At 38.9% G+C, this 24,652-nt stretch overlaps 1 protein-coding gene and 1 long non-coding RNA gene across 4 annotated transcripts in view; one reads left to right on the forward strand and one right to left on the reverse strand.

Moving 5' to 3' along the window:
- Positions 1-18,960, reverse strand: part of LOC131276201 (uncharacterized) — a 35,619-nt gene extending 16,659 nt beyond the window's left edge. The window contains exons 1-2 of the long non-coding RNA XR_009183715.1: positions 18,930-18,960; positions 11,444-11,521 (exon numbers count right to left, since the gene is read on the reverse strand). This is a non-coding gene — a long non-coding RNA (uncharacterized lncRNA). The remainder of the gene's footprint in view (positions 1-11,443; positions 11,522-18,929) is intronic.
- The window catches only part of GRM7 (glutamate metabotropic receptor 7), a 1,023,847-nt gene that overhangs the window by 970,107 nt on the left and 29,088 nt on the right, over positions 1-24,652 (forward strand). The gene's annotated exons all lie outside the window — the stretch shown is intronic.

Below are 24,652 nucleotides of genomic sequence, written 5' to 3' on the forward strand. Positions count from 1 at the left end.
CCCATTTCCTTTGTAGCATCTAATAAAAAGCGGTTCACATTGTGGAGTATGCAATAAATATTGTGAACTAACAGCAAAAAAAATATTTGCCAGTAATGCATTTATCTCTGTTGGGAAAGTTCTCTCAATTCCTTTCATATACTCTTTACAATGCTCTGTATTTACTGATTCTACAGTTGAATATAATTCTTGAAAAGGAGGCAACATTTGATGTAGGCATCACGTGTCTTAGAGTAGGGCCCTATGGTTACTGTAGAGATCAGTTTTCTCCATTCATATGGGAGCAATGTATATAGTCACTTGCCACGCCACTGTACCTCAACAGCTGAAAAGCCATGTTAAAAATTCAAACATTCCTTCAACCTCAAACAATGAATTTCCAAGTACTTTTCACCTGTGATTGGCCAATTTTGGGATCCAATTTTGGAGTGAGCGGGAAAATTCTTGATATTTGTCAAGAAAGAACAAAGCTAACATGTCTTATTTATCCAATGCATGGTTAATCCCTTGGCTGGTATGTGTTTTTCAAATGTTTGAGAGTAAGGAAAAACTACAGGCAAAACACAAAAGATTCTGTAGTTCTTAAGACATAGACATTTTATGTGAATCATGAACAGTTAGTAATGTTATATATCAGTTTGGAGGACTCCTTACCTTCAGTTTATTTATGGGGAGAGCTTTTATTGTAAGACTGTAAAACTAGTATAGAGAGCTGGGAACAGGAACCAGTATAAAATACTTAATCCCAGGCCAGCAATATCCTACTAATTGATGAAAGAAACCTCTCCCAGCATTAGGGCAGTTCACTGCAGACCTCATGCTGGAAGATGACAAGATAAGGGAAAGAGGAAGGAAGAACTCACTCTTTGTTGCTGTGAACTTTTATACAAGCATATATATATTTAAGACAAAAACTGTTGATCATACTGGTCACTAAAGTATTGTTAATAAAACAGTATTGGCAAGTCTATGTTCCAGATATGTAGGAAAAGATGAACAAAAAATATTAATTTGTAAAAACTGCATCATCATCAATTAACTTTTACAATCCACTTACTCTTATAAAACATTTTATAGTTTTGTTTTATCATATGCTTGTATATACAGACTCACTTGAAATTCAGGCCTCTCTGTGAGATAGATGGCATTTCTCTCATTTATAGATGAGGGAATCTAAGACTTAGGAAACTTAAGCAAATCATCCAAGCTACGTAGTAACAGAAGTAGCTTTAGAATCCATTCTGACTCCAATATACCCCATGCAACTCTTCATTAAAGAGCTACAATATCTTCTGATCAATGGGTTAATTTTTAAGTCAAGAGAAGGGAAATAATTCCTTCATTATGGTTGAGTCAGATTTACAGTGCAGTCTGGAAGAAAAACATTTTATTTTCTTCTACCCATAGATGATCATCAACAGTGAGTAGCCACTCGTCACCTTATCTAGGTGATGGCACATAATTCAAGTCAGCATGGAGAATAAAGATAAATGGCTCTAGAGGAAGGAGTGAATTATTTACATTAGATAACAGCTGAGGCTGTATTCTCCCCAAAGCCTGGCTGCCATGGCTTGAGGCCAGCCTGTTGTGTCTGATGGGAGAGATCAGCCATCTGCTTTGCTTTTCTGTTTAGCCTTTGCCTTTCGAGGTCGACTGTGTAAGAAGTTCCACCATCACGGGCATGGGTTATAAAGATACTGCCAATGCCTAGCCTAAAGCCAGGCTTCCTTTTTTAAACAAATAGCATTGTGAGGGTTATTAAGAGGTAAAACAATGACTGAAAAGAAAATTTACCATTTTGTCTGCTCAATACTCTTCTTAGTAATGAAGAACAGGAAACTTGACCTCAAGCCCACCAATGTGAATTAATGGGGTGCTGGCTATTGTTAGGGACTTGGCATATAAAGCTGAGATAGAACAAGCTGTAGCTCCTCCAAGAATTTGCAATCCAATGGAGAAGGAAGAACTCCTTATTACCCATGGTGCAGTGATGCATAACAGAGGTATATGAAAATGACTCAAAGTGGCCATTTGCTCTCATGGCCTGGTAAGGGAGGAATCTATCTGTGGCTTAAAGAATAAGGTAACAAGGGAGAGAGAGATCCAGGCAGAGGGATCATCCTAAGGAAATTCAAAGTGCATGCGGTAGTGGCAATATTATCTTCAGCAGTCCTGAATGGAATATATTGAGCACTTTCAAACACCTGCACAATTCCCAGGTGCTTAAAATGCATTCATTCATTTCATGGTAGCAACCTTATGAGAAAGACATCCTTATACTCATTTGACCAGGAAGGAAGCAAGGCACAGAGCTTTAGTAACTTCCTCAAAATTACAAAGCTAGTAAGTACAGGGTTATAGATACAACCCCAGGCTATTTGGTCCCAGAGGTTATGCTTCTAACCACTGCACTGCCTCAAAACACTAGGGTACATGGTATGTTTGAGAAATGTTCATTTATCATTTTTTTTTCACTGTGGTTTTTAACCTCTGCAATACTGATGGTTTGGGCTACAGATAATTATTTCTTGCAGGGTGTGATGGGAAACTGTTCTGTATTCTGTAGGATTTCAGCAGCATCCCTGACCTCTACCCACTAGATGTCAATAGCACCCCTCCCCTTCACCCCTCAATCCCACCAGAGTCTGGAGAATCAAAAGTGTTTCCAGACACTGTCAAATGTCCTCGGGAGGAATAATTGTCCCCAGTTGCATACCATGTGGCTAGAGTATGATGTGTGAGGCTAAAGAAGGGCACACAAATATATGAGGGCTAAACCAGGAATATCCTCAACTTTACTCAATGTTCTAGAAATGTGTCCTGTAAAGAGAAAGGTACCATGTGGGGTTTAACAAGGAGAAATAACCAAAAAGAAAACTTGCAGAAGCATTAGGGTAAGAGTTACTTTGAGACAATACAGTACACCCTTTTGAGTTCTCAGCTGATAGACAAGATGGAGTCTGAGACTTTATAAGTTGTGTATTCAAATATCCTAAAGCTGTAAATGGCAAAGGATGTTCTATCAGAACATGCAACTAATTCACCCAGGAGTCCCTGGGAGGTGGCCAATCTCTGACCTTAATGCTCAAAACTCCAAGTTCAGGTAAGGATCAGGGGAAAACTGACCACCCAGTTTTCTCAAGAAGCTCCAGGGGAGTGGATGGGGTTCACGTGATTGAGTGCCTACTTCCCACATCAGAGGGCCTGGGTTCCGATCTTCCTAAAACACAAACAACAAGCAAAACAAATGAAAAACCAACTCAGGAGAGCCTATGTGACTCGGGGCTGAGAGCCAGCTTCCCACATACCAGATCCCAGGTTCAATCCCTGGCCCCAAGTACCTCAAAAACCAGCCTGGTAGTACAGAGTCAGCTATGGTATAACTGAGAAGAGCATCTTCCCACATATTTCCTTCTTAGGTTCCTATGTCAACACAGGGATTTGAATACTCTGAGTAACCATGTTCTCTCAAGGGAGGGTTAGGATGAGATCAATGCATGGTTGATATTCAGTCACTGGCATTATTCAGGATGGTTGGGAGAGCAGATCTGCCTGGGAACTCTGGGTTACTGCTCCCTGTATTCAGATAAAGAAACCATCTATCTGCCTTCAACCAGAGCACATTCTGGTCAATTCCTGAATGTCCTTCAACTCAAGCCAGCACTGAGTCCCCACAACCCATTTCACCTGGGACATCAGAGACAGCTGAAAGGACTCTGAGGCTAGAATTTTAGGATCCAAGCTTCTTGGCACCATTAGTTCTCCTGGGAACAATATCAGGCCCTCAGCTTGCATTGCAGTGGGAAGAACATGAAATAGAAAAAAAAAATCATCTTCAACTTCTTTGTTTTAAAAGATACACTCAAATAGAATGTGTTTGGCTAATCTGAAATTTTAAACAGCTGTGCTTTTTTTTTCAAGCTCTACACTTTTTCCTTTGAAGAAGATTGCTAAGCTTTTAGATTCTTAATAAATAGTAAATAGACTTAGTCATAAATATCCTGTTATGTGCTTTGTTCCCTTTATTCGGAGGCAAGTTGCAATTTCTGATTAAACGTGATAAATCATTATACAACATTCATTGTATGGGAATAACATCCGCCAAAAAGTGCAGTTTCTGCACTAATGAATGGCATGTAAAGATATCGAACTCCAAACATCTGCCACACATTGTTGGGAAAAGAGGATACTGAGCAATGTCTTGTGGCATTTTAAGGACAGTCAACAGCTGGTGTGAATGTAAGTAGTTTTAAGAAGAAATTCAGATCATAGGATTAGGTGAACAGTCCTCATCTCATAGGTGACTCCTTACTTTCCTTCAGAAATTTAAAAGCTTTCTTCTCCTCCAAGGCTGATATTAACAGAACAGAAAACAAGGGGCCAGCAAGGATTATTGATAAAAAAAAAAAAAAAATACCCAGGAGGACATCTAAAATGAAGCCTGTTCTCTTCCTCCCTCTCTTTCCCCCCGCCCCTCCCCCCCCCCCCCCCCGCCCCCCGCCGGGGGACAGAAGCGTGGAATTGTTTAAACTGTTGGGGACTTTTGATAGGAGGAACAGGAGTCGAAACCAGTCTGAGGTGTGCTTGAGATCTGGCCAGAGTAAGGGGCTTTTGGCACAGCAGCAAGCATGCCCTTTGCCTGCATGCTGCCCAGGTTTTCCCAGAGATGCTTTTCTTTCTCAATGTTATTGATACTTCTAGGCCACTGGAGGCCCAGCTCTGGAAGCTTGGGCAGAAAAACACAACTGGTTGTCTTTTATCATGCCATCCCCTCTGGCCTCAGTAAGAGTTGGAAGAGGGTTGTAATTAAGCTGGTGGTAGGAGCATCACTTAGAAAATGCCCTCATAGCCTACAAAGAGGATAAACAGTTAACAGAAATTCCAGAAGAGAAGCAATTCATCAAGTGGATTTTTCAGAAACCAAACACTAAGTTGAATAGAACATTTGGCGGCCTGCTAATCACTCAATGTCTTCAGTTCGATACTTTTAGAAGGCAGGAGCCCTTTTCCTTCTTGCTAGTGTCTCTTCACCACTTAACACAGTCCCTGACAAATGGTTGATAGACAATACATCCTTTGAGCTAACAGTGGCATTGCAATGCATGTATTTTCAACTAACATTCTTTCAACCATTTGAATTCTGTAGTAGAAAAGTATGAGAGAAGGGGAAGGAGAAAAGAACAAAAAACACTCTTTGCCTTTTCCCTTCTCAATCAAGAGCAGCTACTAAGGGGAAAGTGAAGACTCAGCAGAAATGCAAAGACAAAGTTTGATGCAGATCAAGATGGTGGAGTGAGATGTTTCAGGGCTCCAGCCCCTTGTTAGAAGCTTTGAACAACCAACAAGAACTGGCAGAAACATCTTTCTCAAAGTTCCAGATAACAGTTAAAGGACTACAGTAACAGGGCAGGGCTGAATCAAGAAAAAGGCTTCTTTAAAGCTGTAGGATTTCCTGGTGCCCTCTTCCATGCCCTCACCAGCTTGGCATAGAGCTGGCTCATGCTCCCAGTGCAGACCCCTAGTCCTAGTTTCCAAGGAAGCAGGAGAGATCTTTTGTATATTCAGGGAGAATCTATGGCGGGTCCAATCTGTCTGGTATGGCCTGAGGGATGTGCCATTCCAGAACTTGCCCTGCATGTAGAAGGTAGCTCATCAAGCTCTCCTGGATACTGTGGAAGAGCAGTCAAGTCATGTTGCCTGGGGCAAGGGGTTGCTGTTTCTAGGACATACGGTGCTCAAGACCATGAGAAAACTGTTTCCAAGGGAAGTGGGGGCACTTGTACCCATTTAAAAAGGCAATTTCCTAGAGCTACATGTGCATGCCCAAGATAAGACATGTGCAGAAAAGACCAGGAAGGCCCCTATGCATTGGTCTGGAGCTATTTTATAAACTCAGTGTTTGGGTGAGCCCTGAAGGAGAGCATTTGCACAGGTTAATCTGTAATAACTGAGAAAGGTGTTTTCTTATTATTCTTCTTCTCTTAACTCCTGACATTCAAGGAAAGTTCTGTCATACACTAGCAGGATACAAGTGTAAGGAATAGAAAACTTGGAGTCTAAATTCCAGCAAGAAGACATTAGAATATAAAAATGTCTGAGTTTCAACAAAAGATTACAAACCATGCAAAAAAAGAGAGAGAGAATTCTAGAGGCCACAAGAGAAAAGCAACATGTTTTCCTACAAGGGAGCCTCAGTAAGACTGATCACTGATTTCTCCATGGAAGCCAGGGAATGAAAAAGGAAGTATGGAGACATATTTAAAGTGCTGAAAGCAAGAAATTGCCAACAAAAATTCTATAGCCAACAAAACTGTCTTTTGAAAATAAAGGAGGGGTTAAGACATTCCCAGATAATCGAACGGTGAAGGGCTTCATCATCACTAGACTAGCCCAAAAGAAATGGTAAAGGGAGTTTGTAGATTGAAAGGAAGGACGCTGGACAATTTACTGAAGCCACATGAAGAAATAAAGATCTCTGGTAAAGACAATGGCATAAAACATATAAATACCTGTACTATTGTATGTTTGATTTGTAACTCCACATTTTACACCCTACAGGATCTATAAGTCAAATGCATAAAATGAAAAGATAATTCAATGGTTTTAGATGAATAATGTACAAATATGTAATTTGTGAAAAGAACTATGTAAAGGTAAGGGGATAGAGGATATAGGATGTACTTTGTGTTTGCTATTGAAGTTACATTGGTATCAAAGCTAATAAGAATTTACAGATTTAGGATGTCAAACTTTAGCCCCATGGTAACCACAAAGAAAATATCAGAGAATATGCAAACTTAGAGACAGAAAGTAGAATATGGGTTATCTGGGGTGGGATGCAAAGACAATGGGGAATTACTGCAAAATGAGTATAGGTTTTGTGTTGGGATGATGGAAAAGTTCTAGTAATGGATGGTGATAAGGGTACTGCAACATTGTAAATGTGACTAATGCCCTTGAATGATATGCTTGGGAATGACTGGGATGGGAAGATTTGCATTGTATATAAGTTCCCACAATGAAAATTTTAAAAAAGAGAGACACTGAAGAGATAATAGAAATTAAATGCAACATGTGATGCTGAATGGGATCTAAAAATGGAGGAGAAAAGGCTCAAAACATTTTTGGGACATAAGAAAAAATTGGAATACAAAATGTAAGCTTTAGATCAATGTTAAATTTCTTGAACTTGGTAACTGCACTTAAGGTGATTACGTATGTGACTATTCTTGTTCATAGGAAATGTGCATGCAAGTATTTTGCTTACATAGATTCTAATGCCTGCAACCTACTCTCAAAAGTTCAGAGAACAGATAAATAGATGCTACCTGGGCAATATAGAGTAAAAGGATTTTGAAGGAAAATTTTGACCATGCCCAGCATTGCCACTCATGCTGACTCTAGTACCCAACCCCATGAATGAAGAAAGTCCACTAGACCAAAGCATTTTAAGCTAACCTAACAGAGTCATCATGTGATTAAATGAAATAATGAAGGTTAAAACATGTTCTTAGTCATGGGAGGTCCTCCAGAAAAATCAGCTATTTTTACTGTTAGGTGCTTCTTTCTCTCTTAGCAGAAAATATAAAAATATGGCAAGTTACCATTTCACTTGCAAAGTGTTTTAGGTTATTTGTTTAAGTCCAATGGTTTACAACCCTAAAGTAATAAAAGATGAGTGATAAAATATTCATACTCATTGGTACTGCCATATATTCTGATCTTAATTACAGGCTACAGATTTTCATCTAATTGCTAACAGTAAGTCAACTCTTGAATAATTAGGAGGAGGAGGGAACACAACTTATCATCATTGGAATGGTCTCAGAGTACAAAAACACTCTTGTTTTCGAAATGTCACTATGACATTTCAAAAAGTAATACAAAGGAAAGAAAGATGTGAAAAACAAGTGCAAGTATTAATCCAACAACCTAGTAGCATCAAGGGCTAACTGTTGGATCATCCTTCTTTATTGGTCTTAGCCTTTGATACTAATGACTATGCTTGTGAGCCTGTGCACCCGAAATAAGAACTAGGCCTAGAGCTGCAGGGTGCCTAAGAATTACCTCCTGAGAGCCTCCATGTTGCTCAAATGTGGCCAGTCTCGAAGCCAAACTCAGCTTGTAAATGCGTTATGTTCCCCCCAGCATGGGACTCCCAGGGATGAACCTCCCTGGTGCTGAGGGATTACTACCAAGTACCAGCTGATGATGTAACTAGAAAATGACCTTGAATACAAGGGTCAACTCAGACCAGCAGAATTTCTCAGCCTACATGAAATATCAGGTTTCAAAAATGCTTTTTGACCTCAAATAAAAGGGGGAAATGGAAAGGACAAAAGAGTTTATATGGCTATGAGTCTCCAAAAAAGAGTCAGGAGGTTATCAGAGGGGTCACTCTTATGCACACCTCAGCATGGTCCCAGAGACAGCCAAAGTACATACAAGCCCAGGTACTGGTTCTTCTGAGAGCTACAGAGACCCGCAGGTTCTATGGTCATGGCAGATGGAGTTCAGTGCAATGTCAGTTTGCCCTACTTTGGAGTTTGTGTTCCTGAGTGTGATGGGGTTGAACTCAGATGTGATCTTTCTTCACAAGCCTCTCCTGTTACTTTTACTGGACCTGTGGTTGGTGCTGGGGTTTAGTGTATGATCAGGGAACCTGAATCTGTGGACTGTCCATGTGATAGACAGGCCCTGAGCCTCAACAAACCTGCAACTCCTACCCTCTTGTTTAATGAACTTACTACAGCCAGCTAACAGGGAGGTGAAGAAGGTCAGCCACCACACCAGGGAGCCAAGAGTGCCTACAAATGCAAGCAGGAGAATTGCATCCAGCATCCATGTGGAATCTAAGCCCCTCTCAATATAGAGGTGGAGTGGACATAACCATCCCAGGGTCCACAGGATGGAGGAATAGAGTATGGATTAGAGTGGATTTACTGATATTCTATTCTGGGACTATTGTGATTAGTAATGGAAGAAAATGTAGCATTAATTTGGAGAAAGTGGCCATGGTAGCTGCTGAGGGTAGGGAGAGGGAAGAAGAGATATGATGTGGTGGCATTTTCAGGACTTGGAGTTGTCCTGGGTGGTACGCAGGGACAGTTGCAGGACATTGTAGGTCCTGCCATGGCCCACTGTGTGAACTGGGTGAGTGTAAACTACAATGTAAACCACTATCCATGTGGTGCAGCAGTACTCCAAAATATATTCACCAAATGCAATGAATGTGCCACGATGATGAAAGAGGTTGTTGATGTGGGAGGAGTGGGGTGAGGGGGATGGGGGCTATATGGGTACCTCATTTTTTTAAATATAGCATTAAAAAATAAATAAATAAAATACTTAGGAATTAAAAAAAAAAAGTTAACAGAAAAAAAACAAAAAAAAAACCCTAGTAGCAAAGGACCCAGATGGTCACCAGTGAAATTCAAATGCTCTAACTCAGTGGTTCTCAAAGTCTGACTGCCCATTACAATCACCTGAAGAGCTTTTAACTCATGCTGAAGCCTGAGTCCCACCAGGGTTTCTATGCAGTTGGTTTAGGATGAGATTCAGACAGCCTCAGTTTTTAAATCTCCGCACGTGAATTTGATGGCAGCCAGGATTAATGTAGAGATTCTCACCTATGGTCCCAGGACCAGCAGCAGAAGCATCATCTGAGAACTCACTAGAAATGAAAAATTTTAGACCCCATCCACCACCTGCTGAATTAGAAACTCTAGGGCTGGACCCAGCAATCTAGTTTTAACAAGTCCTCCAGGTGAGTCTGGTGCATGCTAGTGGAAGTTATTTCCTGAGAACGATAAGGTCTCTAGTCAATCTTCTTCCTCAGGGATCCAAAGAGGGTCCATTGAAAGATCTCACAATGAGACTTTTTTTTTTTTTCCCATGGATAACCTGAGAATTGGAAGATGGTGTTAATTTAAAAGATGGCTCGCCTACCTTCAGTCTGGGAGTCTCAGCAATAGATGGGATCTTAAAATTATTTAATTAATGATTTAATTGCCATTATGTCATCCCCAAAATCTGCTCATCTATAATATGCTTGAATACCTCTTACAGAGAGTGAGCACCCTGCCACAGGAGTCAGTCCTTCCCATCTTCAGATACAGGTACAGGATCTGTACTGTGATTTTTTTACAGACAACTTTTATGCCTGACAATGAACTTTGAGGTCGATATTATAATCTGCATTTGCAGAAACTGAGGCTTTAGAGAGGTCTCACAATTGAGAATTAGAATTTCCAATTCTAATGAATTTCTGTGGCCATATAGAAACAGCAACCTATAAGCTGTTATTAAGAAAACCAAATTGTCCCTTTATAGTCTCTTATCTCCCAAATAAATACCATCTGATCCTCAGTCAGATTCCTGATTCCCCAACCTCATGCCTGCTGTTCCTACTGACCTCACACAGAACAGTGAGACTATTTGTAGAGTCTCTGTGCATTCAACCCCTCCTTCAGAACAGAGCTTTCACCTTTGTTGAGGCACAAAGTAAGGAGCATTTAGGAGAATCTCTAGAAGACTTGCTAAAAAAAACAGCACATGTTCTTCAAAAATATAGCAAAAGTTTTAGAGAAGAGAGTGAATATTGAATTTGTATCATACTTCAAAACCCAACATTCTTAAAAATCTTTAAAACTTGGACTTGCATGCATGAACAAATTTTTCTCATCTCAGCTTATATGCATAAAGTGGCTATAAACAATTGCTGGACAAGCCTTTTTGAGGATGATACCTTCAAATTCTTGATATAAAACATAAATGAAAAATGTAGATGATAAAAGAATAGATGATAAAATGAGCAATCTTTTACAATTTGGAAATTTACAATGGCCGAATTTATAGCTAAAGAATTCAATCACTTCGCCTTCATTGAAATGTAATATTAAAATGTCTGATGATGATGTGAATGGATTGTGAATTCCAGTTAAGCTTTCTTCCTCACAAGTATTTTTAATAATGATGATGGTTTAATTTGCTGAGCGCAGGTGCATTGTTAGAGCAGTCACCATGCAGTTAGCTAGGACACCACTAAAATGATTCCTTAGTTACAAATAGACAGAAGTATCACCAGTTGGACTTCAATCTGGACTTGCAATGGGGAGCCACTTAAGAGTTTCAAGCAAAGGAACTAAGAAGATAAATAACAATGCGATCTAAATTATATTTTTTTAAAAAACTACCCCAGCAGCCCTATGGAGTAACAGCTATATATAATCATCCAGAATTCAGCATGGAGATATTAAATTAGTTGAGGTGGGAGGTGACATTGACTTATACTACAGAGGCGGTGGTGGTGGAGATGAACATATGTGAAAGAAGGCAAATGATATGCTAGAGGTCTATGCAACAGAACTTGGTGGCGAATTGACTTTCAACTCTACCCTTCCACCACAAAGAAGTGCTGACTCAGAATGCAGTGTTTACTTACACAATCGGGTTTACTTCAGTGGCTTCAGACATGGACATTCCAAGTAGGTTTTGGTTCATTTTCTTCTTGATCATTTATCTGTATTGTGGAGTCAAGGGCAATTTCTCCAGGGCATGGGGCCAATTATTGTGAGATTTTTACAAAGATATTTCTATCTACATATGACCCTATTCATTCTTAGACCATATATTGATGATTTAAATTACTAGCAGTAGAAATGGAGTTGAAGTCAATATCCTTTTGAAAAAGTATTGTAGGCTTGTAGAAATATGCTATTTTTCTTATAAGAAGCAAATTAAATAAACCAAGGTTAGATTCCACCTTACCCAGAACTAATTTTGTACCTCTTAGAGAGCCTTTTCTAAGAATTCCTCTATTTGTTCTCCCTTGCTAGCCTCAAAAAGCATATTTCCTGTAGCCAAGTCAGGAAGATAAACTGCATTTTTAAGAAGATTGTCTAAAAGGGAAGTCAGGCTTCCTTTCAGCATCTAATTACTTCCTCAAATTCTATATTTCTTGGTTCAGTCATTTCTTGACTACTGAGTCACACTGAGGAAAAGCCATAAGGGACAGAGAGCAGGAGGAGTCCCTGTTCAGCATAACCGCTGCATATGCTTTCCCTTTCAACAAAGTTGAGTGGTTTCCATGGGGACTGACACTTGACATGATGCTTAAGTGATGTTGCAGTAACAGCACCATAAGTTGGCATAATCACTGATACGGCATCTTTTTTAAAAAATTAAAACCATTGGTTTTAAAGGAAGAGGAACATTTTATTTACAAGATAACAGCAGATGGCAGACCCATCGAGGTCACCAGTAAATTCCCAAATCTCTCAGGCCAGTCAGAGGCCTCTGAATGGTTCCCAGGAGCTAATTTAAAACTTTGCTGCCTCTGCCATAAAAATTCTGCCTTCCCTTTACCTTTTCTCTTTCTGATGCACTCTCTACCCAAAGACAAAAACACTGTAGGCAGCTAATGAATGTGCTCTCCTGGGCTGCTGGCTGGTGGTCTCCTTTCCTGCCACTTTCCATTGTTCTTAGCAGAGTTCAGCTCTCTAGCATCACAATAAAGCATTTTGGTATAAAGGTTTCAATTTTCCTTATTTTCCATGCTCTGTAAATCAAGTTTTTTATTGACTTCCAAATTCAGAGTTGAAGCTTGGGGTATTTATAGAATTGGGAAGATCATGAACATTCGTCTTGGCTAATTTCACATCATTTACAGGACATAGCAATTTTCTTCTCATTATATTTGCACTGCCAAATCTATGAGGTTTTTATACCTTCAATGTCAGCACATACCTAGTTTTGTGTGTTTAAATTTTGGGCTTTTTTTTTTAGCAATGTACTTTCATGAATATTGTGATCTAGGATGAGGCCTAATTTTTTTGTGAGTTGATTTAAACTTGATTTACAGAAAAAAAAAACAAAAACAAAAACAGTAAACAAATAATAACACAGATAGTAAGTGAATATGGTTTAAAAAAAACTCCAAAATGTGGTAGAATGGCTGGTTGTATGGAAAGCATGGAAGTGTCAGTGTAGAGAGGATAAGGGACCTAATTCTGCCAGGTGATACCTGATCTGAGTTTCAAAGGCTGGCTGAGCGTTGACAGGGCAGAAGGACACAGTCTGTTGGGTAAGACAAGAAATTAGGAGCTCAGAACAGCACATGTAAGTTTGCAGAGAGAACTTAGAAAGTCAAATGAACTTTCATTCATAGAAGCAAAGGCATTTAAGTGCTTAGACAGGGAATACAAGGCCAGTAGTGGAGGTTGGAAACCATTCATCTATAATAGCACAACATCCTATGGTTGAATAATAGTCCCAGCTCATTCGTCAGCCTGGTATCGACCCAAGAAAGCATTTGGAGTGAGGCATGAGTTAGGCTGGTGCTAAGGGTGGGTTAGGTTGGGGTTTTTTCCTCAGAACAAAATTTTATATATGATTTATATATAAATATTAATAAACAAATATATATCATACATAATTTAAAACTATATGGATATAGATCTTCTGTTTCTAAATTGTGATCTACAAATGACTCAGGGTCATCAAGAAGTGATCCAAGGAGTCAGAGGGCTGGGTGGCTGAGTAGACCCCCTACTCTCTGTATCATCATGTATTGTATATTTTGGGTTTCCAAGTAGGATTCATTTGATTTCGGTTCCTAAACAAGTTTGATAACTTTGACTTTCAACAAGAACCTCACTGTTTCTCAAACTCAAAAAATAAATAAATAAATACAGTCTCAAACTCTTTGCATTTGTTTGGAAGAAAACATTTTTGAAGGACAACATTTCTCCACATGATTTCTTGACCCCTTTTTTCCATAAGCTGCCAACCACAGAGGACAGTAAATGTGACAATAGAGACGTGCCATCAGGCCACCCTTGGGCTTACTTTCGTTCCCCATATTCCAGCTTTGGGATACTCAGAGGTCCCTCTTGATGTGAGCTTTCTCTTTCCCTGTGGCCTGTGAGTGCTGTAAAAATTCTAACAGGCCCTGGGGTGGGACGGCCAGAATCTAAATACTTATTTGTTGCACTGTCCTATAAAGGCTGCTACTATTTCTTTCATTATAACTTGGATGTACATTTTTAAAAGAGGTTTAACTTATCTCCTCAAGAAGTACATTAAATATCCATATCAGCCTCATTAATTGGGCAAAGGAATACATGATGCCAAAGATCTGACGCTATTTTTGTTTAAAAAAACAAACTAACTCAAATCTGAAAACCCTAGAGAACCCACCTTTGCTGTGGCAAAAGGTTTTGCACAGTGTGCAACCCCGTCACTCACAAATACAGTAATCACTGGAGATTACTAGTCATTTTCATTACAGGTAATTTCAGGGTGCCTAGTTTTGCCTTGCCACTCATGCCCTGGGACGTTGCCAGATGGTGCCATAGGAGTAAATCAGGAAGCCAGCTAGAGCTCCAGGCCCAGAGGATAACTCTAAGTTTATCTGAATATGTCAGGGCAGACAGCTTCCAACCAAGTAACCACAAGGGAGAGGTAAAGCAGGGCTTTGGTCTAGACCAAACAAGCCCCGTTCCCTCCTTCCCTTGGTCCGGGTTTCTGACCCACTGCGTGGAGTTACTTGTCCATGCCCTTGAAAGATCTTGCCCTAGTCTTATCTATCTCCAATGTCCAATGTCATTGTGATGGTTTGAATTTGGTGAGTCCCACAAAAAAGATTATCTTCTTGAACTGACCCATTCCTATGGGTGTGGGGCCCTTTGGATTGGACTACATCTGTGTGGTGTGACTCATGTTGGGTCTCTACCTTCTTGCTGGGCCTTATATAAATGGAGAAACAGAGAAAGGAAGATGCCATTTTTGATTTGCCATGTGAGAAAGGACTTGAGGGTCACTAGCAGCTTAAGCATGAAGTCTCCGAAAGGCAAGGTCCACAGAACAGTTCAAGGCTGAAGAGACAAACCATATGCCTGAGACAAGCCACAGTTGATCTCTAGGAGATGGGAGATTCTGAAGGGGAAGGCAGAGACCTTGGCAGGGATTGATGGCCAACTTGCCTTGCCACGTGGCAGGATACCAGGATCACAAGTAGCTGACTTTGGTGAGAAGGCATCTCTGCTGATGCCTTGATTTGGACATTCCACAGCTTCAGAACAGTAAGTTTTACCCTAAATAAATTTTCCATGATAAAAGTCAACCCATTTCTGGTACTTTGCATTGGCAACCCCATGGCAGTCATACTCTATGCTCACTAATGCTGAACAGCACTCTTCCCCTAAAATGTACCACTCTCTGCCAATTACCTTCCCTCCTCCCTTCCCTACTAACCTTACTTATGTTGGCATCAATCCTCTATTTACAGCCACCTTTTCTGGGCATGGTATTTCTCTGATCTTGACTGCCAGAGACAGGTATGTCCCTTTCATTCATCCCTTGTGCCTGCATCTCTTGTGCTATTTTGTGGTTGACCTATTTCATTTACTTGCCCATATGAGTGGCTCCTATGTGCCAGGCACTACTGTATCCATGAGAAATCCTTACCCCCACAGAGCTTAAGTTTTAGTGGAAGAGAAGCAAATGAAGTATATACTTGCAGAAAAATGTAAGGGCAGCATGTGAAGATAGAGCGTGGCTAAGGGTTGCTATTTTGTATAAGGTGTCCCTGAGGAGGTGACACCTAAGATGAAAATGAATAATGAGAAGGTGTTATCCATGCAGAGATCTTCAGTAAGGCTTGCAAAGCAGCAAATGTATAGCAAGCATTCAGCAAATGCAAAGGTCCTGAGGCAGGTGGCAAATTTGACATGTACGAGAATGGCGAAAAATCTAGTACCATGAGTGAGCAGGAAGTGAGCAGGGGATGAGGTGAGAATGCCAGGCAGGGCTCAGACCACATGGCAATGGGGAGGCCATGGGTAAGAGTACAGTCTCTATTCTTAAGTAAAGGGGAAGCCAATGGAGCCTTATAATCAAGGCTGTGATGTGACCTGGGCTACCTCTGACTCCCCATCTAGAGTCATATATATATATGACTCCAGGTGTGTGTGTGTGTATATATATATATATATATATACACACACCTGGAACCCAAAAGGCACTCAGCAAACACCCCGCTCAGTCAATGAACCCACCATCCATGCTGAGGCAGCCTCCCATCTGGGTCTTTTGATTCTCCTGATGTCTCATTCTCTGCAGTGTTACACGTAATTCAGTGTCATCTTCACCTTCATGGATGACCGTATCTCACTTCTCTCCCCAAATCAACTCTTTTAAAAGGGATATGTCTGTGAAGAACATCAACCACCAAGTCATTCTACAATTTTTATATGCTCTAAAACAGAAAGAACAAAGGGTCAGTGGACCTCCTGCTCTTTCTGTACTGATGAGCTACATCATAACTAAAGAATTGAACAGACCCGTAAGAATCATTGAAGACTTTGGCAGTTAATGACTCTCTTAAAATGAGCATTTTGTCATAATGACATTTGACTGAGCCTCAAGGGCTGGCATTCCTCTCATAAGCCCTCTGCTTCTAACTTCTGGGTTCTCCAAGCATGGGGCCCACAGGCTTTATTGAGCCCTCCTTCCCAAGAGGCCCAAGTCTTCTTTCTAGGGTCAGGAGAGGGGAGTATCAGACAATGTGACATTTGACTCCACCTTTACCACTTGGGAGACCTTGGGAAAGTTACTTAACCTCTCTAGGGTAATTTTTCCCATCTGTAAGACTAAAATAAATAAATAAATAACACCTCTCTTATGCTTTGTGTGTATGCATATGTAATATAAAATTATATTTATAGAGTGTTTAGGCTTGATATCATTTATTGGATATATCATTAGCATGGGGGAGTACAGCATGTGCCAGAGCCCCAACTTGGTGGCCTCCTGGGCTGAGCTCAACACAAAGGTCTATTTTGGTAAGACAATACAATTTCTCTCTGCCCCTACCATATACCTCTCCCTCTCATCCTTTCTCTTTCTCTTTCCCTTTCCTTCTCCCTCCACATTTCTTTCCTTCCCTGTCCTCCTTTCTTGAAATCCAGTAGGGTCAATTATTCCCACCAACTCATTTTCTTTCATCCAGCTCTAGTTCCATATTTGTGCTTTTCCTAGCCTCTATGGAACTCCAGGTGGTAATTATGTGTACATCCCTGGAGGAGAATTCCAGCTCTACTTCTAGTGTGGCCTTGAACAAGTTACCGGACCTGTGCTGTAGTTTTCTCAATTGTAAATTTAGGGAAATAATACCTATCTCAGAATAGTTTAGGGGTTACCAATAAATAGAGATCTTACAATAATGCATGTTAAGGGCATAATTATAATTAAAACTGTTAAATAAAGGTATCCAAATGGAATTTGTTCCAGGGCTTCCAGGGGTAGGAATAATTGTGGATGCTGTTTCCTTAGCAGTGGTTTGAGTTGGCCTTGAGCCATCCCTCTATCCACTGTCTGGTCCCTGGAAAGTAGAGGACCATATTTTACAAAGATGCTGGTATGGACAAAAAGCACATTTCAAAACAACTGTCATAGTATCTCTTCTTTCCTGGAGGTGAGCCAGAGAAAGCCTCTGCTGTGGGTCTTTGTGATGCAGAATTGAAAGGAGAAACCAATCACAGCTCAGCATGCATTTCTGGATTTTTAAAATCCCATTTCAATGAGTACATATTGCCAAGGCTACCTAGTGAATGAAACTGAAATAGTAAGCAGAACACTCTGTAGATCTTTGTCCTCCAGAATGCTCAGAATTATCTTAAACCAATTAGACTTGGGAGGAGGAGATATTTGCATAGGCTTTCTTTACATATATGTAATAAAAAATAGAAAATGGAAGCAATAATTTGGGTGTCTCATACTGAACAATAGATTCCAACCTGGGTTGATTTCAATTATCTCAACTTTTAGGACTTGAATTATTCTCATTGTAACTGAGAGTTAAGAGTTAACAAATAATTATGATTAATGAATGATTATATAGATGACTTTTACTTCCAGTGAACTATAAAATAGCCCAAGGTTAATATCTGAAATTACTGAAACTGACTAGAGCAACCTCACCCTTTGTGTTGGTCAATTCCAACTAACAACCTGCCATTGTGATGATTATTCCAGATTGATGTTACCATTATATATAGTCACTTCTACCTGCTAGTATGATGGTTCTTACCATTTTATATAGTCATTTCTATTAACACAGTAATCACTCCACCCTCCTATGTTTGAAATCCATAAGAAAAACCTTGTAACCCCATCTCCAGATGCCTTGATTTCTGATAATGATTGACTTGTGATTTTAATAGCCCTGTGACTCACCCTGGTTTTGTAACCATGCCCCCATCCTGTTCAATCCCTGAATGTTTATTAATGAAGAAAACTGCACCAGCCCCACCCCAATTATTCATTAGCGTAAATTGCTAAGCCTGGATATTATAAAACTATGAGGATTATTGCAGTTCCAGGAGGCAGTTTTTGGGTCACTAGGCCACTGAACTCCTTTGCTATGCGCAAGCAACGAAACTCTTTCTGAAAGGCTGAAACTCATGTGTGTCACAGAAAATGGCCTGTAAAGTCCATCGGGTAGAAAGTACCCACTTTTGATCAGTATTAATTGGCAACCCTGATGGGACCATGGACAAAGGTGTCCCTAAAGAATAAGGAATCTGACTGCCCAATGTCCTGGGGCCCCAGAGAGAGAGGTGAACACAGTAATTGAGCTTTTTGTGACTGTAGAGCCTCTTGGTCTAAAAGTTTGGCAATTGGGTTTTTCCTAACTTGTTGGCACTCCAGGCCCTAAGGAGCTTTAAAGTTTGAAAGAGAGACATGATTCAAGCCCCAAGTCTGGACCCCTGACTGCGTAAGTGGGCCACCAAGGTAGAAGTGGATTGGGAGGTTAGTTTGGCGGTTCAAGTCCCCCTTGGGCCTAGGGGTTTTTGAGGCCCTGGGTCCCATTCCCAGACGGATTCCCCTTGCTCTGACTTGTCCACCTTTTGTGGTTTTCTGGATACCATTCTGTTTGGAGGCCAAGTCCTCACCTTGAATCTGTCTGTTGAGGATACTCCTGAAAAATAAGTAATCCAGCAATTAATTGGTATTTAATGAAATAGTGTTAAGGGTTTGTTTAAACTGCTAAATCAGTGTTTTAGTGCATGTCTATTTCTCAAGTGTACCCAGTTGGTTACTGAAATTGTTTTAAAAAATGGGACCTTGTAATTCTACTAACATTCCTAACTGTAGCACTTTAGGCTGTATTTTGAAAACGAAGAATTTTAGTCACAAGCCCGTGAAAAAGCAGGAAATATTTTTTTTCTGTAGCAAAGCTTGACCTAAATATAACTTAGAACCAGGAGGAAAATGGCTGGAGTTTGATTCTATAAAGAACCCTGTATCTCAATTCAGCCAGGACCACTCTCTAAAATAAGCAGCTAAGTTGGCAAAATCTCTCCTCCTCTGGGAAACACCTCCAGGAATAAATGAAGAATTTGTGTAAATGTTTACCCCATTTCCCCACATCAGAAGTATTGTGCTAGATGCCCCTGTGAAAACCCCCAAAGAAAGCTGGGCAGTAAAATAAGTGAATCACCTCATCCTAGAGGAAATTTTAAAATCTGTAAAAACCAGAGGCATGGAATGATGGAAAACCTAGAGAGAAGCCACACCAAAAAGAGGGAGGATTATGAGCCAAATTAGTGGGTTTTTATGTTTCTGTTTTGTGTATCTAGTTATTGGTGTTTTTTTCTGTTTGTTCAATGTATATTTTTATACCTCTGGGTGGAAATATCAAATTAAAAAATGAAAATTCTTAAGAGAGCCCTATTCAAATTGCTGAAGATTATATATATGCATATATATGTATGTGCATATATATATATATACTCCTGGCATCTCTAACTAGAAAAGCTGAGCTTTTGGTGCTCTTTTAAACTTACAAGCTAAGTACTCAGACCTTGGCCAATTAATTTTTTTCAGAATGAAAATGTCATAATAGAAATCTGACTAGAGAAACTATTTGAAAGAAAAAAAGCTAAAAAGGTTTTCCTGATTTCCTCCACCGACTTTCTTTTGCCTATCCCTTCACTCAGGGATTTGACTATAACCTCGATGACATTCTGGCCAAAACCAAAAAAATCAAACAATTTCTTTAACCTTGCAGGAGAAAAGTAAACTGGTTAGGGAAATTATGGGGGAAGAGCTGGGTACAGAAAGATGGGGGTGGGGGGCTGTGAGTTTAGCTTAGAATTCTTTTTACTAGGCCTGGAAATTTAGAATGATAGGGAAAGAGGGAACATTATAGAATAAATCTTGGCTTGCCAGGTTTGACTGTAATTCTCCAATTTAAAATTTTTAACCACCTTGGGATAAGAATAATTAATAATTCAATTGCCAAATTTCAGTAAGTAAAGGAAAAGTGTCCCTAAAATCATGGAAAGATTTTCCTAGATTATGCTTGAAACAAATTAAAGAATTATAATATATTCTCCAGAATCTGATAGTAGTATAGGTTGTTCATAATTTTAGAATGTTATGGAAAAAAAGAGATTTTAACCGCCTATGGAGGAAGAAAATAAAACCTTATGTACATAAACTCTCATTGTTTCTATTTTATACTACTTGGGTAATTTCCCTAAATACAGATATTAATAAAATAAATTAGCATCATATCTACTAGAGCTACAAGATGAGAATTGTAAGTTTGCATTTAATGAAATTAAGTTAAAGAAGAACATGTAATACTGTCCTGAAGTGAAATGGATAGTTTTTCACAGAACATAATGAGGGATGTAAGCCAAAACATAAATCAATATGGAAAGTAGTAGAAGGTTTGTAGAATTAAATTATATTTGTCATAGTCAATGCTAACTAAACTTTGATGAGTTTATTTAAAGGGGTGTGTTTTTGTCTTAAGATAAAATGGTTGGTTTTCATAGAATGAATGGCATGAGTATGTAGGACAAGACCTGAGTGGATATGAACAATTGTAGAGGGTTTGTGGAAGTAAAGTTCATTTGTTGGTGACTGTAATTTAGTAAGCTTAAAGGTGAAATTTTGTCTTAAGTTTAAGTAACTGGTCTAAATGATTATAAATGGGTATAAAAGGAAGTTATAGGTCATAGGAAATTTATAGAAGTATTTTCTAAACTGAGGGATTTCAATGTAAATGGCTGATTCTGGGAATCTGCTACTAAGTAGAAATCTGTGAGTTGATGTTGTTAACAAAAAGTTACTTCATAGCATAGAAACCTCTCAGACAACACCTTAATCTGTTGTGAGCAGTCCTAATTAGAATTTGATGAAATTGTTTGTCGAGTGGTGTACTGATGCAAATCTAAAGTTTGGTTTTTCTGTCTGTTAAAGTAATACCGTTTTCATAAATTATTGATATGTTTTGAGTGGAAGGATATAAAAGTCCTCTTGAAATAACCAATATGTAATATAAAGGACAAAGAGTCTGTGCCTTATCAGAATAACTTCTTGTACTTCATGTTTAACTTATCGTATTTAATGGTTAAAAATTAAAAAAAACAGTCGTTGCTATTTTGGAAATAAAATATCTTCCTTACTATTTCACTATTTTATTGTCACTTTGCTAAACTGATCCCTATTCAAATATAATGGTCAAACCTGGTAACTTTTAACATTCTAATAAAATCATTAAGGATGTCTTTATAATTTCAAATGGTTGCAAAGAATTTGTTCTTTCACCTTGAAAAAAGTGAAGAGCTTATACATATATATATATATATATATATATATATGAAATAGTAAAGACTAATCAGAAAATTAACTGACACTTGGTGCAATTTTTTATAAAGAAAGCAATGCTAACATTAGACCAAACTGATGTCATCACTGAAATAAACATTTCATTATGTTCATATTTTAAATTCATAATGAAAAAATATATTCCAAAACTGTAAACTCTTAATACTTGCATAAACTGTGGGAGATTTTAAATGTGATGTTATTTTGACAATGTTCTAAATTTTAGAGTTACATTTAATTCTAATCACAATTTTTATCAAGATGTTGAAGTTTATTTCCTAGGACTTTTTTGTGAATATATAAACCTATGTTTACTGCTAAGGGAACTATTATTTATAAAATGATCTTAAATCCACTATTAGCTGCTTCTATCAGGCATTTAATACTTGCAGAGATCTATGCTACGTTTATCATACTGCAGTATTTTTTTTTTAAAAAAGCATCATACTTATTGTTGAAAATAAATGTACTCTTAGGGTGCAAATTAATATTTGTTCCAATAGGCATGTGATTATATTAAGAAGGTGATAGCAGGAAGACAATCTTGATTCCACTGGGAATCTTTGGGTTTTGTAATATTATCGGGAAAATAGTTTTTCCTGTACTGGTTAAGTTTATTCATGAATACTGTGTACCTTACAGTTAACAGTGTGAAAGCTCTTTACTTTTTTAATCTGAAGTAAAATACTTTCAAGAACCTTAAAAAATAGTGTCATTTAATATATTATGAGTTACAGGAGAAGTATTTGGGAAGTGGTGTAAAATTGAAGGAATTTTCTAATTTTCCGTTACTCAAATATGTATAAGTATAATGTTACATATATGTTATTTATATATTTAGAGATGTATAAAATTCTTAAAGACTTAAGTTCTTATTGTCCATATTCTATCCTAATACTGATCTGCATGATGATACGTATTTTTTTGGTTTGCTTTTTTTGTTGCTTTTTGAGGAACTGGGGCCCAGGATTGAATCCTGAATGCTATGGGAAGCCAGCAGCTTCCCTGGATTGTTTTTTCCACTTGTTTACTTGTTGTTTGTTTTTTGTTTTTAAGAGGCTTTGGTGTGGAGAAAGTGGCCATGGTGGCTGCTGGATGCGGGGAATGGGAGGAAGAGATGAGATGTGGAGGCGTTTTCGGGACTTGGAGTTGTCCTGGGTGGTGTTGCAGGGACAATTACCGGACATTGTAGATCCTCCCATGGCCCACTGGATGGAATGTGGGAGAGTGTGGGCTATGATGTGGACCATTGACTATGAGGTGCAGCGATGCCCAGAGATCTATTCACCAAATGCAATGGATGTGTCATGATGATGGGGGAGAGTGATGCTGTGGGGGGAGTGGTGGGGTGGGGGTGGGGGTGGGGGGTGAGTGGGGACCTCATATTTTTTTAATGTAATATTAAAAAAGAATGAATTAAAAAAAAAAAAAAAAGAAGCACCTGGGACCAAATGAAGGACCTCCCATGTGGGAAGCAGGTGCTCAATCCCTTGAGCCACATCCACTCCCTGTTGGTTATAGTTTTAGTTGTTCTTAGAAAAACATTATATGTTATGAAAACAACCAAAATTCCTCATCAGTTAAACTGCTCTGCTCTGCTTCTCTAAAAGAGCAAGCAGTCAGCTCATCAATGACAAAAAGGGATCTTTAAGGAGAAGCATGGCTAGTCTATAAGTTATGTTTTAAATATTGATTAACATAACCTTAGTAAAAGTATAAAAGTAAAATGAAATAAAACTTCTGCTGTGGTCTGTAGTTCATGATCTCTAGAAACAGACTTCCTCATAAGGGAATTGGGGCCAAGAGTGTAAGATCTTGCAGCAGTCACATTTATTCAAGGGCTCTGCTATTTTAAAATCCAGAGATGGTGTACTCTGGAACTTTACCCTAGAACTTTAAATGCCTGTATAATACCTGGAACTCAGAGCTAAAGTTTGCCAGCTCTAAAGGTACTGAAAAAGTAGGATTATTTCTAAAAGACACCCCCCCCAATTAAAGAAACCAAAGGAAAAAGCAATTAAAGGTAAGTGGGGCTAATCTAGGTAAAGACTAAGGTGATTTGGAATAAAAGGTAAAGAAATAAGTAGTAGTATTGTATTTTAAAACTTTAATTTCTATGGAGACTAAAGACAAGCCTTTTTTTTTTTTTTTACGTTTCTGTGGCATGCTATCTAATTTAACCTATTTGGTCAGTTTATGTGAATAGGCTAGCTAACATAGAACCTAAAATAGAGAATGAGATTGTGATATTCTGTAGAGAATTGTTGTAAAACCCTTATGTATTTCAAAATGTTTCAGCTATAAGATAGAAAGGTATTTGCAGAGTCCCCTAAGAAGCTTGGAGAAAAGCCCAGAGATATTAAGTTTCTTTATTGAGGGAATTCCTACCATTCTCTAAAGCCAATAGGAGCTCCCAATTTACTGAAATTGTAAAACTATGCAAGGTAAGCCTGTAAAAATAAAATATATGTGCCCTGCCTAATAAAAGGAAATATACTAATAAACCATGCCCTCAGTTTGGTTTGCACACAGGAAACTTATTTCTGTAATGGAAAAGCTAAGTCCCACTATAATTAAAGCCCCTAAGAGTCGTCTCCTGAAACTCCTTTTTGTTGTTGAACTGTGGCCTGACTCTCTAAGTCAAACTCAGGAAATAAGTTCACTGCCTTCCTCACTATGTGGGACATGCAAGGACTTCCAGAGATAAAGTTTTTCCTGGCAAAATGGGACATGACTTCCAGAGGTAGAATTTTCCCTGGCAATGTGGGACATGACACAACTCCCAGGAAAGAGTAATGTGGGATTAGACCAAAAGGGCAAAAAACAAAATGAAGTGTCAATGGCTCAGAAAGTTCAAATAGAATTGGGAGGCCATTCTGGAGGGTACTGTTATGCAAGTTTCCCCCAGATAAGGCAAGCTGCCTCAGTAGGCAAAACCCCAAGCAAAAGTGTTCCTTAAAAGGCTAAG

This window comes from Dasypus novemcinctus, chromosome 26 (assembly GCF_030445035.2).
Source record: "Dasypus novemcinctus isolate mDasNov1 chromosome 26, mDasNov1.1.hap2, whole genome shotgun sequence".
NCBI lineage: Eukaryota > Metazoa > Chordata > Mammalia > Cingulata > Dasypodidae > Dasypus > Dasypus novemcinctus.